This window comes from Ctenocephalides felis, unplaced genomic scaffold, assembly GCF_003426905.1.
Source record: "Ctenocephalides felis isolate EL2017-DRISC unplaced genomic scaffold, ASM342690v1 CF-g0.4_SCAFFOLD_00845, whole genome shotgun sequence".
Classification (NCBI taxonomy): domain Eukaryota; kingdom Metazoa; phylum Arthropoda; class Insecta; order Siphonaptera; family Pulicidae; genus Ctenocephalides; species Ctenocephalides felis.
The window spans coordinates 92,943,226-92,959,163 of NW_020536999.1; positions in this window are offsets into that span (position 1 = coordinate 92,943,226).

Here is a 15,938-nt window from a genome sequence, read left to right on the forward strand (position 1 = left end):
TGCAGGTCCTTTGGCCATTTCTTCTTGAGTCTTCTTGTTTCAACCATTTTGTTGATAATTTGTATTTCAGAGTTACACACATTTATACACACATTTATCACACTTTATACACACTTTATACACATTTATACACATTTATACACACTTTATACACATTTATACACACTCAAACGATACTGTAATGCACATTTGCACACACTGATACACATTTTACATACATTTTTATACACTTAACATAGTAGATATATCATATTATAACATATTAAAATTACAACATTCTAGAATAAACAAATATTTTAATAAATTTCCAAAACTTTACTCATTCATCGTATCAATTGAATTTACATACTGAGTGTAAATATATTTAAAATTTCCGGAAAAACTTATCAATTTTAATATTTATCGTTTTAGTAGACATATTGAAGTAAAAGATACTGAAATTTTAACATTGTAGGACAAACATTTTAATAAATTTCTAAATCTTTACTTCTAATGCCTATCTCTTCAAAGTTCACAGACTCTTAAGGGTACTATTCTTATAAAAACGTAAAAATCTTGAAAATTTCTAAGAAAACTTATCAATTTTAGTATTTGAAGTTATAGTAGACATATTAAAATATAACATATTAAAATTTTAACATTCTAGAATAAACAAATATTTTAATAAAGTTCTGAATCTTTACTTCTATAGTATGTCACTTCAAAATTCACAGACTCTTGAAAGTACTTTTTTCGCAAAACTTGAAAATCTTGAAAACTTCTGAGAAAAGTCATCAATTTTAGTATTTGTAGGTATAGTAGACATATTAAAGTATAACATACTAAAATTTTAATATTCTAGAACGAATATAAATATTTTAATAAATTTTTAAAACATTTTCACATCATGCAATTAGTATTGTCGTTATGGTAGAAATATCAAAGAAATTTTCTGTATATATATATATATATATATATAATATAAATGCATATTTATATAACAGAGTATTTATATATCAAAACTATTTCAAGTCAAAAGAAAAAGATCTTAATCTTATAAACGTGAACTTCTTAATCGTTTCGCTTTGTTGACTTTTTAATTATCAACTTTAATTATTCAGAAAAAACAATATATATATATATATATATATATATATATATATATATATATATATATATATAATTTTATATTTATATATCATAAGGGTACATATATAATCGAATTAAACCCGATTACAAGTCTTTTACTCAAAAAAGTTATAAATAAATTATTTTTTCAAAAATATAATCCTATAAATAAACCTAAAGATATCTATCGCCTTTTATTTTTTTCTTCAGGTAGTTTAATAGTTTTTACAAAATCGAGAGATAAAATTGAGACCCTAACAGAGACCCTCAAAAAATCGTCGATAAGGGTCTTTCTTGTCTTGTCTTCAGTTTTTAAATTAAGACATTTGACTTCTTTAATACCTTTTGACAAAAATCCACATTTGTTCGTTTTTTTTATTTCTGAAATGCCATCGAAAGACATCTGCTGAATTTGAAACATACCTGTGTTTATAAAATGTGTTTAAAATGTGTGTACAAGTGTGTGTAATTGTGTAAAGTGTGTACAAGTGTACGTAAGTGTGTATAATTGTGCGTATGTGTATAAAAAAAGTGTGTACGAATGTGTATAAATGTGTACTTGTGTAAAAATGTGTACAAGTATACGTAGGTGTGTAAAAATGTGTGCAAGTGTACGTAGGTGTGTAGAAATGTATTTAAGTTCAGGTGTGTATAAATGTGTATGAAAAATGTACAAGTGTGTACAAATGTGTATAAGTGTGTGTAATTGTGTAAAAATGTGTGCAAGTATACGTAAGTGTGTAAAAATGATTTAAGTGCGTACAAATGTGCGTATGTATGTAGAAATGTGTATAAAAAGCATGTAGAAGTGTGTACGAATGTGTATAAATGTGTGTAATCGTGTAAAAATGTGTACAAGTGAACGTAAGTGTCTACAAATATATTCAAGTGTATATAAATGTATGCAAGTCGGTGCAAGTGTGTTGGAATGTATATGTTTGTATGTTTTGTAAGCGTGTATTAATTTGTATGTTAGTGTGCATATATTTGTGTGTGTATAAATTCATAAAAATATGTATAAATGTAAGTGTATGTATAAATGTGTGCAAAAATTTTAAAAAATTTCCAAGATATATGCACTTTTGTAAAAAAGGTACCTTGGAGAGTTTAAGTATCTAATAGATGTCATACTCTGAAAGAGTAAAGTTTTAGAAATATATTAAAATATATATAATTGATCCAGAATATTATAATTTTAGTATGTTTTATTTCAATATGTCTACTATGACGCCAAATACTAAAATTGATAAGACTTCTTAGAAATTTTTGAGATATTTACATTTTTATGAGAAAAGTACATTCAATGGTCTGAGTATGTATATTGAATCCATAAGATGAAGAAGTAAAGTTTTGAAAATTATTAAAATATTTCTAATTGCTCTAGAATGTTGTAATTTTAGTATGTTATACTTAAATATGTCTACTATGTTAGTAAATACTAAAATTGATGAGTTTTCTCAAAAAAAATTATGATAATAAAAAATTATTGATATTTTTATGAGAGAAACACTGTACTTCTAAAGTTTGATTTTAAAGTGTTGTTTCTGAGGAGCTCGTAAGGTCGTATTAGTGATACCAGGACATTGTAATTCAAGCATGCTATATTTTAATATATCTACTTTGACAACAAATACTAAAATCGATATGTCTTCACCCAAAATTTTATAATATAAACAATTTACAATTTTTTAATATAAACATTTACAATTGCAGCAAGTACCTAAAAACTTTTCTATATATCGATTGTAGTATACATACAAATCTTTGTAAAACAAGTACTAACCCTTTCCACTCGGCCATTTCAAATTTTTCATGTATTTGCATGGTGCGGTAGCATCCGAGTAGAAAGGGCTATACCTAATAACTCCTAGAAAATACAATATTTATATATAAAGTTTTCAGTGTAAATTTTTGTCTTAATATTCTATTTTACATTTTATAAATTAAAACAGAAGCATCTTGAATTAATAAATCGCCTTGTTTATTTTTTAATGAAAATCGATAGATAGATTCGGTCTTGTACCAGGTAGCCATTAGTAAAAAACCAGTTAGTATAAATACAAATGTATATATATATATATATATATATATATATATATATACATATATATATATATATATATATATATATATATATATATGTACATATAAATGTAAAAATCAGATAAGTTTAAAATCAATGCTTCTATAAATCAAGTTGTAGAGACAGGCGACACAAATATTTGGTCCCAACTTTATATATATATATATATATATATATATATACATTTATACACACATATATATATATATATATATATATATTTGCCTATTGGCAGATGTCTTCAAAAATCTACATATATTTTTTATCAAAATATTTTGCAAGGTTCTTCTAAAACAAACTTTTACAAGCTAGTATATGGTTTGTGCTTAAGTGCATTTTTCTTGAATTTCTGTTCATTTTATGATAATATATTATTGTTAAGAATTTTATTAGCTATAAGCTAATATTATTTTTTGATAAAATAAATAGTTTTTCAGTTATACCCAAAATGACTGAAAAAAGTCCTGAACTTACGTCGACAATACAAAAGTTTGTATTGCAAATTTCTTGAACTCTGTTTATTTCATAATATTATATTATTAGACAAAATTGTTAACAACTTTATTAGCTATGAGTTTGCTTAATGTAGTTTTTAGCTATTGCAAGTAGTTTTTCAGTTATAACTAAAAGAAATGTTTTTTTTTTTTTTAATTTGTATACAAAAGTAATTAATTCTATAAACTATAGTAAAAACATAAACTGAACAAATCTATAATGTAAAGTACAGAAAAACTATAATAATAATAATAATTACAAACAAATAGAAATAATAATAATAGTAATAATTATGAAAAAAACAAGAGTTCTAAAAATAAATAATAATAATAAAAGAGAAAACTGTCCCATTGACCTGTTAACTAATTAGTTAATTAAATAAATTAATATAAATTATACGGAAATTTTTTAGTTATAACTGAAGAATGTCTTGAACTTATGTCGACAATACTGTACTTAAGTTTGTACATGTCTTGTGTTAGAACGAATTTTTCTAGAACTTCTGTTTATTTTATAATATTATATTATTAGACAAAATTGTTAAGAATTTTATTAGCCAAATGTTGTTTTGAGGCAAAGTAAATAGTTTTTTTAGTTATGCCTAAAATTACTAAAAAATGTCCTGAATTTATATACTAAAGTTTATTATTGTCGACATATCTTGTATTAGAATGAATTTCTAGAACTTCTGTTTATTTTACAATATTATGTTATAAGACAAAATTGTTAAGAATTTTATATAGCTAGCTTAATATTGTTTTCCGATAAAATAAATAGTTTTTTAGTTATAACTAAAATAACTGAAAAATGTCCCGAACTTACGTGGACAATACTGACAACATATCCTGACCGTCGCTTTATGATCAACCATACTTTTATTGCGGTTTAATAGTAGTATTAAAATTATTAATATTATTATTTTAGTATTAAAATATTTTTTATATTTTAGTTAATAACTCAAAAACTAGTTTTTGTATTTTAATATAGTATTAGTACGTATTATAGTTTATAAAATTCTGCACAAATCTCTCTTTGAAAATATTTTTTTTACCAAATGATATAGAAAAACAACTTGAAAAACACATTTTGTTCTTACAATATATTTATCGTGTTCAAGTACAGTTTTAAGGCATTACTGTACAAAAATATGTTGTGAGAATATAATGTGAAGAATTGTATTAGCTACAATTTATTTTAATACGATGTTAAGTTATATGAAATATATTTCTAGTTATAAGCTAAATATTTAAAAAATGCGCTAGTAAATTCTGAAGTAAAAATGGGGCGCGCTCGCACTATTTTATAATTATTTATATATTTCAACAATTCAATTGTGTATAATAAGTAACAACATATATAATATAGGTGTATATATGTATATATATATAAATATATATACATATATTTATATATATGTAAAAATGCAGGCCTATAATTTTCCGGTTAGATTCAAGTCGATGGATTTGATATGAATCTAACAAGGAGATAGTCATACCTCAAGTAGGTGTTTAATAACATATATAATAATATATACATACATATACCTGTATATATATATATATATATATATATATATATATATCAGATTATTCAGGGCAGTACCTCAACTAAAAGAGTGCCCTTGAAGGTCTAAGTATGTATTTTGATCTGATACTCTGAAGGAGTAAAGTTTTGGAAATTTATTAAAATATTTATAATTGTTCTAGAATGTTGTAATTTTAGTATAATATACTTTAATATGTCTACTATGACGACAAATACTAAAATTGATAAGTATTCTAAGAAATTTTCAAGATATATACACTTTTGTGACAGAGTATCCTTGAGAACCTAAGTATGTACATTCATGTGATACTCTGAAAGAGTAAAGTTTTGGATTTTTTTGAAAAATATTTGTAAGTGCTCTAGAATGTTGTAATTCTAGTATAATATACTTTAATATGTCTACTATGTCTATAAATACTAAAATTAATAAGTGTTCTAAGAAATTCTCAAGATATATGCACTTTTCTGGGAAAAGTATCCTTCTGAATCTAAGTATATATATTGAAGGGGTGAAGTTTTAGAATTTTTTTATATTATATATAATTGTTCTAGATTGTTGTAAATTTAGTATGTTATACTTTAATATGTCTATTATAACTACAAATACTAAAATTGATGAGTGTTTTAAGAAATTTCCAAGTGTGGTGATACTTTGAATGAGTAAAGTTTTGGAAATTTGTTAAAATATTTATAATTGATCTAGAATATTGTATTTCTAGTATGTTATACTTGAATATATCTACAATGACGACAAATACTAAAATTGATAAGTCTTCTCAGAAATTTTTAAGCTATATAGATTTTAATGAAAAATTTACCCATACGTTGTAAGCAAAACGACGTATTAAATGAGCAATATTCTAAAAATCTATTAAAATATTACTCATAATACTAGAAGGCTGAAAAGTTCTGCAAATAATATTTTATTGTGTTACCTATATTGACAAATACTGAAATTGATGAATTTTTTAATAAATATGCAAATTATATACTAATGAGGGAAGTACTCGAACGTTATATGTATATGTAAAACCAAAAAAATGAATAAGCATAGATTCAAAAAATTATTAAAATAATTTTGTTTATTATAAAATGCTGAAAATCATGTATGATATATTAAATTTTCTCTACTATAACCACGAATACTAAAATTGTGAGAAAAGTATTCTTAAGTGTGTATAGTATAGTAAATTTTGGATTTATTTAAAAATACTTATGTTTGTTCTAGAACCTTAAAATTTTAATATATTTTACTTTAATGTGTTTACTATGACTATAAATACTAAAATTGATATCTTATCTTCAAAAATATATAATAATTTATCTCTGTTTTGAACATCATAATATACACCATATATTCATTTATACAAATTATTTTTAGAATCATACAAATACTTTTATATTTATACACAATAACTTAATTTGTTTAAAAGTTATTTATAATCATATAAAAATGTTTCAAATATTTTTTATTATAACCCTCAGTCTACAAATAAATCCAACATTATTTATATTTAAATAATTCATTTTAAATTATATGCAATTTAAATAAATTTTTATTTCTGTGAATAAAATTTGCAAACAAAATTATTGAGAATGCAAAGGAAATTGTTGTTAATATGTGTTATTATTATTTTAGCACCTTCAAAATAATGTAAAATTATTAGGAATAAATAAATAAATTTATATATATATATACAATAAAACCCTGCTAAGACGATTACCAGAAATCGCTTTAAAAACGTCTCTTATGCGAGAAAGCGTATTATAAGGGATAAAAAAATTTAAGTAAAGTAGCCTAATATATAGAAAATCGTATTAGGCATGATCGTCTTGGCGGGGTAGTACCACAATGCAGTACAACAATTTATATATTTACAATAAAACTCCGTTAAGACGATTTTCCAGAAACCGTTTTGAAACCAGATATATATATATATATATATATATATATATATATATATATATATATACTAGCAAACCCGACGAACTCCGTTTCGCCACCAGATGGTTTCGTGAGAAAGATGAAGTAATTTTTTGTTCGTTTTATATTTGAAAAGAAAAAAATTGATTTTATTGCACAACAGTAATGAATTTATTTCCATTACAAAAATGAAGTGTTTTTTAGTTGAACTTCTCTAAGTAAATAAAAGTGAATCCGCAAATTATCCGTTTCATTGATGTGCTCTTTGGTAAACCACATTTTTTGTTGTTTGGTCTGACGTTAACACAAAGAAAGCGGATGGTTTTCCAACTCGTGCACAGGGGCAACGTATAACTGCCAATGTGAAAAAAAAAGATTTTCTAAGTAATCTATTTGAGATTTATCCCGTAAACACTAAGCGATTGGCTTTGCGACTTGTTAATCGTCATTGAGAACGCAAGGCGAACTCGACATTGCAATTGTTTGAAGTCGAACGGAAGACCAGTCAGAATCATTGGTATGTATTGATGCCATGCACAACTAATTTTCTTAGCTATATACCTTGCGGAGCCCAAGACCTTTCCAACGAATGCCGAATTGTCGAAATCGGTTCGTGCGTTCTGGAGTTATTTCGTCAGGAAGGAACACCCGACTTATTTTTATATATATAGAAGATAATCTATTTTCAATTATTTAAAACAATTATTGATTATTTTTATTACTCGATTTTTAATTACGGTGCGTGAAGTTCCAGCAATTTGCATTAGGGCACGATGCCATGCACCATTAATTTTCTTAGCTATAACTTGCGGAGCCCGAGACCATTCCAACGAATGCTAAATTGTCGAAATCGGTTCGTGCGTTCTGGAGTTATTTCGTCAGGAAGGAAAACCCGACTTATTTTTATATATATAGAAGATATATATATATATATATATATATATATATATATATATATAATTGTGATGGCACACATGTTTTCAGTAGTTCAGAATGATTTGCCTCTTCTTGATTAATTATTCAAGTTCTTACAAGAGATGTTCTAGAAAATTTATCACTCTGAAAAATCATTCCCTTTATACATTTATATATATATATATATATATATATATATATATAATAGTAGAGACAAGGGCACAAGTCATTCTGAAGAGCTCATTACATTAAGTCAAATCTTGTTTTCGACTGTTGTTATCATGCACAAGTATGCTTCATTTAGTAAATGTTTTATTAATTATTACAAAATTAATCTATTTTAGTATTTGTTGTATAAATATAAGGCTACAAGAATAACATACAAAAGTTACAAAACTCTACTACAATTTGTAGTATTTTTAAGAATTTCTGACATCAAATATTTTTAAAGAACATCTGTGTCGAAATAATGTTTTTTGCAAAGAAATTGTTGTATTTTCTATTGATTATATAAGTTTTAGTATTTGTTATAAAAATTCATGGTTTAAGATCAACATATTTACGTATCAACGTATCAATTACGATCAACGTATTTCTTCAAAATACTTAAAAACATGCAAATAGTTTACAAAAAATATTTAGTATGAGAATTATTTTCAATTTTTTTCAACCTTTGCTTGAAATCATCAATTTTAGTATTTGTACTAAAAACACAAAGTCAAAGGATAATATATTCAAATTACAACATTCTACTACAATTAGTAGTTTTTTTGAAAAATATTTTTAAATCTGTTTATAAACAATCATATTTACTCTTGAAATGCACAAATGCTAATTTGTTTATAAATAACTTCTTATAAATAATAATATTTATTAATTTTAGTATTTGCAGTAAAAATACAAGGTATTAGAATTAATATACTAAAATTATAAAGTTTTACTATAATTAGTAATATTTATAAAAAACATTTCAAAATCATATTCACGATTAACAAATGTAATAAGTATACATGAATAATAAACAAACATCATGTTGTTTATTAAAAACTTGTTACATATAATAAAATTCATTAATTTTAGTATTTGTTATACAAATAATAGGTTTGAGGAATAACATACTAAAATTGCATGATTTTACAACAATTTCTAGTATTTATATAAATTATTTAAACTAATGTCTACAATAAATCTGTCGTACGTAGATTGTTTAAATTTCGGGTGTTTATACCCGTTTTCCCCTAAACCTATATATATATATATATATATATATATATATATATATATACTCGTATATATATATATATATATATATATATATATATATATATATATATATAGATGTTGTCCAATTATTTCAAAGAAAGTAATTATTGTCACGATATTTCTTCGGTAGCTGCGTCTTTGTACATTTCAAGTTTTTTTTCGTTTTTGCTGCTTTTTTCTGTTTTAAAATAAAAATCCTCAAACGTGCGGTTTGTTTTTTAACAAAACAGCGTTAACAAATTTTATTCTCTGACATGAGATGAAAATTTATTTGGAAAAACCCAAACACGAGCACTGAGTACTAAGTTATTAAAAATCGTAATAGGAAATTTTATAATGTTTTTAGTACTTTAATGTAGCTTTAAAAATATATAATTCAAATATAATATAATGTAAATATTCTAGTTATAGTTTTTATAATTTTTATTAATTTTAATATATTATTATTGTTGCACTATGCTTTTGTGTGCCCGTACGTCTACCATTAAAGTATTAAAATCCAAAATTTATGGTGCATAATTTATTATTTATTTGAATTTAAAATGAAGGTTTAGAGATGTGTTAAATATATTATAGTTTAATATGTCTACTATAACGACAAATACTAAAATTGATATATTCTTTCAGAAAATATACGAAATTTGCTGTTTGTTCTGAAAAAGTATCCAACATTTGGCTAGTACTCTTTAACTCAGTATTCATGCTAAACAATTTGTAGCACAATGTTGAAATTTTAATACAGCATACCTTCGTATGTCTACTATAATCCCAATTACTAAAATTGATGGGTTTTTTCACAAAATTTCGGCATATTTGCAAGTTCTTGAAGCAAGTACCTACTACGAAAAATGTATTGACGCAAAGTTATAAAAATGTATAATAGTTTTGTACACTCTATACTACTGAAAGTTTAGTATAATGCACTTTATAATGCCTACTACAAGAACAAATACTAAAATTGATATATTCTCTTAAAACTTGTAATATATTTAAACAAATGTAAAAAGCTGCAATAAAATAATGCGTTTTTAAACGTAACCCTCAGTGCCCAATATGTGTTCTACAAACTTAAAACCTTACTGATTTATATCCTAATATATCTGTTTCTAACACAAATTCTAAAATCACAAAATTTCCTATTACAACCCGAAATATTTCAATAAATCTACACAAACTCCCACATTTTTCCTTATCAAATTCTACTAAACCTTCAGTGCACAAGCAATTCTAACAAATTTATTACTGTCTTCGTTTGTCTTCGAATTAAGTCGTCTAATGCCGTCGTTTTTTACCATTTTTTTCTTCAAATAAATTTCAAATAAAATTAAACGAGAATCCAAATTGAATTACTCGGGACTGGTTCGTTATGCCACATAAAATTCTCGGAGACAGAAATAAAATTAAATCACTGATGGTCAAGGTGTTTTTATTGAGGTTAGATTCGATTTTAATTGCAATGGTAATAGATTTATATGTATTTATACATGTTTATACTGATTTATACAAATTAATGTGCAATTATACGCACTTATGCACTTTTTATTCACATTTATTCGCATGCATACATATTTATATACTTTTATACATATTTATACACACATATACATATTTATATACAATTTATGCACTTGAGCAAACATTTATACAAATTTTCACATAGTAATACACATTTATACATATTTATACACATTCATACATATTTATACACACATATATTTATATACAATTACATCGCTGATACATATACATTTATGCACGTGCACAAACGTTGATACAAATTTTTACATATTTATACACATTTATACATATTTATACGCATGCATACATATTCATACAAATTTATACATATTCATACATTTTTATACATATACATATTTATATACAATTAAATTGCTAGTGCTTAGACATTTATACACTTGAAATAACATTTATTCAAATTTTTAGATATTTATACACATTTATACATATTTATACACGTTTATACATATTTATACACATTTATACATATTTATACACATGCATACATATTCATGCATATTTATACATATTTATACACAAATATACATATTTATATACAATTACATTGCTAATGCATATACATTTACGTAACTTGAACATTTATACAAATTTTCACATATTAATACACATTTATACATATTTATACACATCCATACATATTCATACATGTTTATATACATTAATACATATTTATACACACATACATATTTATATACAATTATTTATAATGCATATACATTTATACACTTGCATAAACATACAAATTTATACATATTTATACACATGCATACATATTTATACACATGCATACATATTTATACACTTGCATACATATTTATACACATGCATACATATTCATACGTATTTATACATATTTATATTTTTGATGCATATTTATAAGCCCCATTAAAAGTCGTGTAGTTTTAAAAATTAATAAAAGGTTTTAAAAAATTAGTATAGTTATTACTAATTTGTCTTCTAGAAGAAAATTGCTTTCTAGCTCGCGCTGTGGAATACTGCTCACATTTACTTTGTCAAAAAGTTTGCACGCCCCATATGTAACTTTGTTCCTCACCCTTAGTGGTGTAAAATTTTTGGAAGCCTTGTTTTTATTTAAGACGAGGCTAATATTCTTAATTTATATAAAAAACTAGTTGTAAGTGGTATTTTGCTTTGAGGCAAGTTGCTTGAACTCCTCATACCGAGGTAAACAGAAATTCGGTGCGCTCATAAATAAATTAAAGGCAAAATACCACTTAAAACTAGTTTAAAACATATTATTTATCACATATTGGCTACATTGTATCTCGCATAATACCATTTCCCGCGTAAGACGCTTTTGTAGCCTCGTCTCTGGAAAATCGTCTTAACGAAGTTTCACCAATATATAAGTATGCATATATATGTATGTATGTATGTATATATGTATGTATTTATGTATATTTGTATGTATGTATGTATAAGATGTGGCAATGAACTTAAGAGTTATCTTAACTAAAAAACAAAGAAAAACTGATGCTGCTAGACTAATAAATCTTCTCTTATCAAAATTAGTGACAAGTTCGGATTTTTATTATCATTTTGAACCTTATACTTGTCCATACACACATAAATAAATATATACAGCAAAACTCCGTTAAGACAATTTCCCAGAGAGTGAACCACAAAGGCGTATTAAGCGGGAAAGCTTCTTATGCAAGGATTTTTAGGAAAATTTAACATATGCGCGGCCTTAATAATGTTTTATAGAACTCAAGCATTTTTCATAGGCCTACAATATTTTAGGATATATATTTTTTATACCTGGTAAATCTATATACATTAAAAAATGTCATACTAGAATTACAGCTTCCTACTATGATGCGCGTATCCTGAAGAGCTCGTTAAAAAAACGTTTTTAAAATGCTCCCATAAAACGCGCATGTAGAGCTAATCATTAATTATTGCAACTAACATATATAAAATTTATATATTATTATATATCATGACAATCTATGTACTTCAAGAACGATATACTAAAATTACAACATCCTACGGAAATTAGTTTAGCCTGACGAGCTCGTCAAAATTTAAAAATACCTTTTCTTTATAATACATCAGGGCAATATAAACACTTTATAGAATGATATACTAAAATTACAATATTGTATTACAATTAGTATAGCCTGACGAGCTCGTCAAAATTGAAATCACCTATTCTATATCTTGACCAAAAACTAATCAGTAATGTTCTCACTTAATGCAGTTACATTTTCCTCTTATATGCTAATATTGAAGAAACGTCTCGACCGATCCTCTTTATAATATATCACGATAATCTTTACACTTCATAGAATGATATACTAAAATTACAACTTTCTACGGTAATTTGTTCAGCCTGACGAGCTTGTTGAAAAACATGTTTAAAAACACATACTTTATATCTTTACCAAAACCTAATCAGCACGATTCTCAACTAATACAGTTACATTTGCATTTATATGTTAATTATTGAAGAAACGGCTCAGCCGATCGTCGCACTATCGAATGGCTTTTAAATTTTCAAAATCGGTACAGCCGTTTTTGAGAAAACGTCGATGGAAGTCAAAGTTTGTCTCGCACACATACTTTTGTCAATATCGGTGTCAAACGATTCAGAATGATTTGTAATAAAATTAACAAATAGAATTTTCTGGGACATACGCAAATAAATAAATAAATATATAAATAAATATGTAAATAAAAATATAGATAAATAAATAAAAAAAATTTTTCTTACCCAGTGCATTCCAAGCACTCTGTCTTCGGTTATCACGCCCATATGGACCCAACACGATTAGGAGTTTGTAATCACTGATTTAACGACGGGAAAATTTGAAAAAATATCAAGAACAAAATTAACATTCGATTTTTTTTAAGATAATATTCATAACTTGTTAAAAATACAGGTAAACATAGTTAACGGATCAAAAATTTGTATATATTTATCTTATTATTTTTTTTTTTTTAATTTCTCAAAATTTTGAAAACGCGCACATTTACACTTCTGCAACACACTTCACCAAAAAATGTTCAAATATGTTTTTTGAATTTAATTTTCAAGCTAGTAGACACAAAAGGTTTTTTACACCATTTTTTTTACAAAAAACTAGAAAATTTTGCTCTTTTGAAAAATTTTGATCCTCCACGTGGTTAAGTATTTTTCAAAAAATGTTCAAACAAGGTTATATCAAATTTTGTTTCTTTTGCACAGTTTTTGTTTATTTATTATTGTTCAAACATAATTTTGTAAGTATTGTCTGTGAGGTCAACACACTTCAGCACATTTTTTCAAAAAATGCAACACATTTTTTTTTTTTTTTTTTGAAAATGTTCACACAATATTTTTTTGATAAAATTTTGGCGATTTGTTATTCAATTACATCACGTAGTAAAAAACATTTTTTTAAATAATATTTTTGAGTTCATACACTATTTTTGATTTGATCACTTTTTTTCAAAAAATGTCTAGTTATTGGCTGGACCTCAAAAAAACAAATTTTGGGGTTGCGGAGTCAAGTGTCAGTCTTATCAGCATATCTTGCACAACCCACAAATGTTCAAAAAACACTCAATATACTATTTTGGATTTAAACACAAACTTGTTTAGTTTTTTGTTTTCCAAAAAAGAAAAAAATAGTGTTTCTGGAGTTCAATTACACCACTAATCACCCGCACCGCACACGTGTCCACCAAAATAAAACACTCAAAAACCAAATTTTCGAATCTACCACACTTTTTTCAAAATTCTTCTTTTACAAAATTTTGAAAAAAAATTTATTTCGGTTTCGGAGTTCTCCGGCCTATCGGCACATGCGCACACCGCGATGACTATGCGCCAAATGTCGTTTCGTCGTACGAATTGCGTGAAACTGAGGTATCCCCTCCCGGACTAAACGAGCCTTTTGTGGATTCTAGAACCTCCTTTTATCCGAGAGGCGTCGACCAATCGATCGACGGGTTCTGGATTTTTTGTCCACCAGATGGGCGGACTAGAAGTCGACTCGCGCACTGAGGGTAATAAAAACAATAATAATAACAAAACTTGGTGACGAATTTATTGCATCAGTGGAATTGTTTTCTACTAGTGACCAGGTATCAGTTTCATTTTTTCATAAGACGAGAGGCATGAACCTAAAACTATGTGTCAATAATTGACCTAATCAATCAGAAGTGGGATTAAACTAAATTTGTTATATTTTAATGTTTTTTTGTGGTTAAACCACATTTCCTAGACCTATAATATTTTAGGACATCGTCATAATAAGTTTCATCAAAATCGTCAACAAAATTTAACAATTGGTTACTAAAGAAGACCCGGGCGTCTGGGCGTCCGGGCTAACAGTACTAACAGTACTAACAGTAACAAACACTAACAGCATAACCAACTAATATCTATCGAATTAAATTAAATTTAAATTTAAGCGTTTAAACGTAAATTTGATATTTTAAGTTGGTAGAAGTTCATTTATTAAATTTTATATCTAGGATTGGCAAAACTTCATTTAGTAAATTTGATAATTTATGGTTGGCAAAAGTTCATTTAGTGAATTTGATATTTTTGTTTTGGTAGAACTTTATTTAGTAAATTTGATATTTATAGTTTGGCAAAACTTTATTTAGTAAATTTAATATTTCTAGGTTAATAGAACTTTATATATAGTAAATTTAATATTTTTGGGTTGGTAAAATTGTATTTAGTAAATTTGAAATTTTTGGGTTGGCAAAACTTCATTTAGTAAATTTGATATTTTCGATTGGTAGAGCTTTATGTAGTAAATTTTATATTTATATGTTGGTAAGAACTTCATTTTGTAAATTTGATATTTTGGGTTGGTAGAACTTTATGTAGTAAATTTTATATTTATATGTTGGTAAGAACTTCATTTGGTAAATTGATATTCTAGAGTTGGTAAAAACTTCATGTAGTAAATTTGATATTTGAAGGTTAGTAGAACTTCATATAGTTAATTTTCATGTTTTTCATAAGGTATATTTGATATTTTTATGTTGGTAACTTTGATATTTTTGGTAGAACTTCAGGTTGGTAGAACTTCACGTAGTAACTTT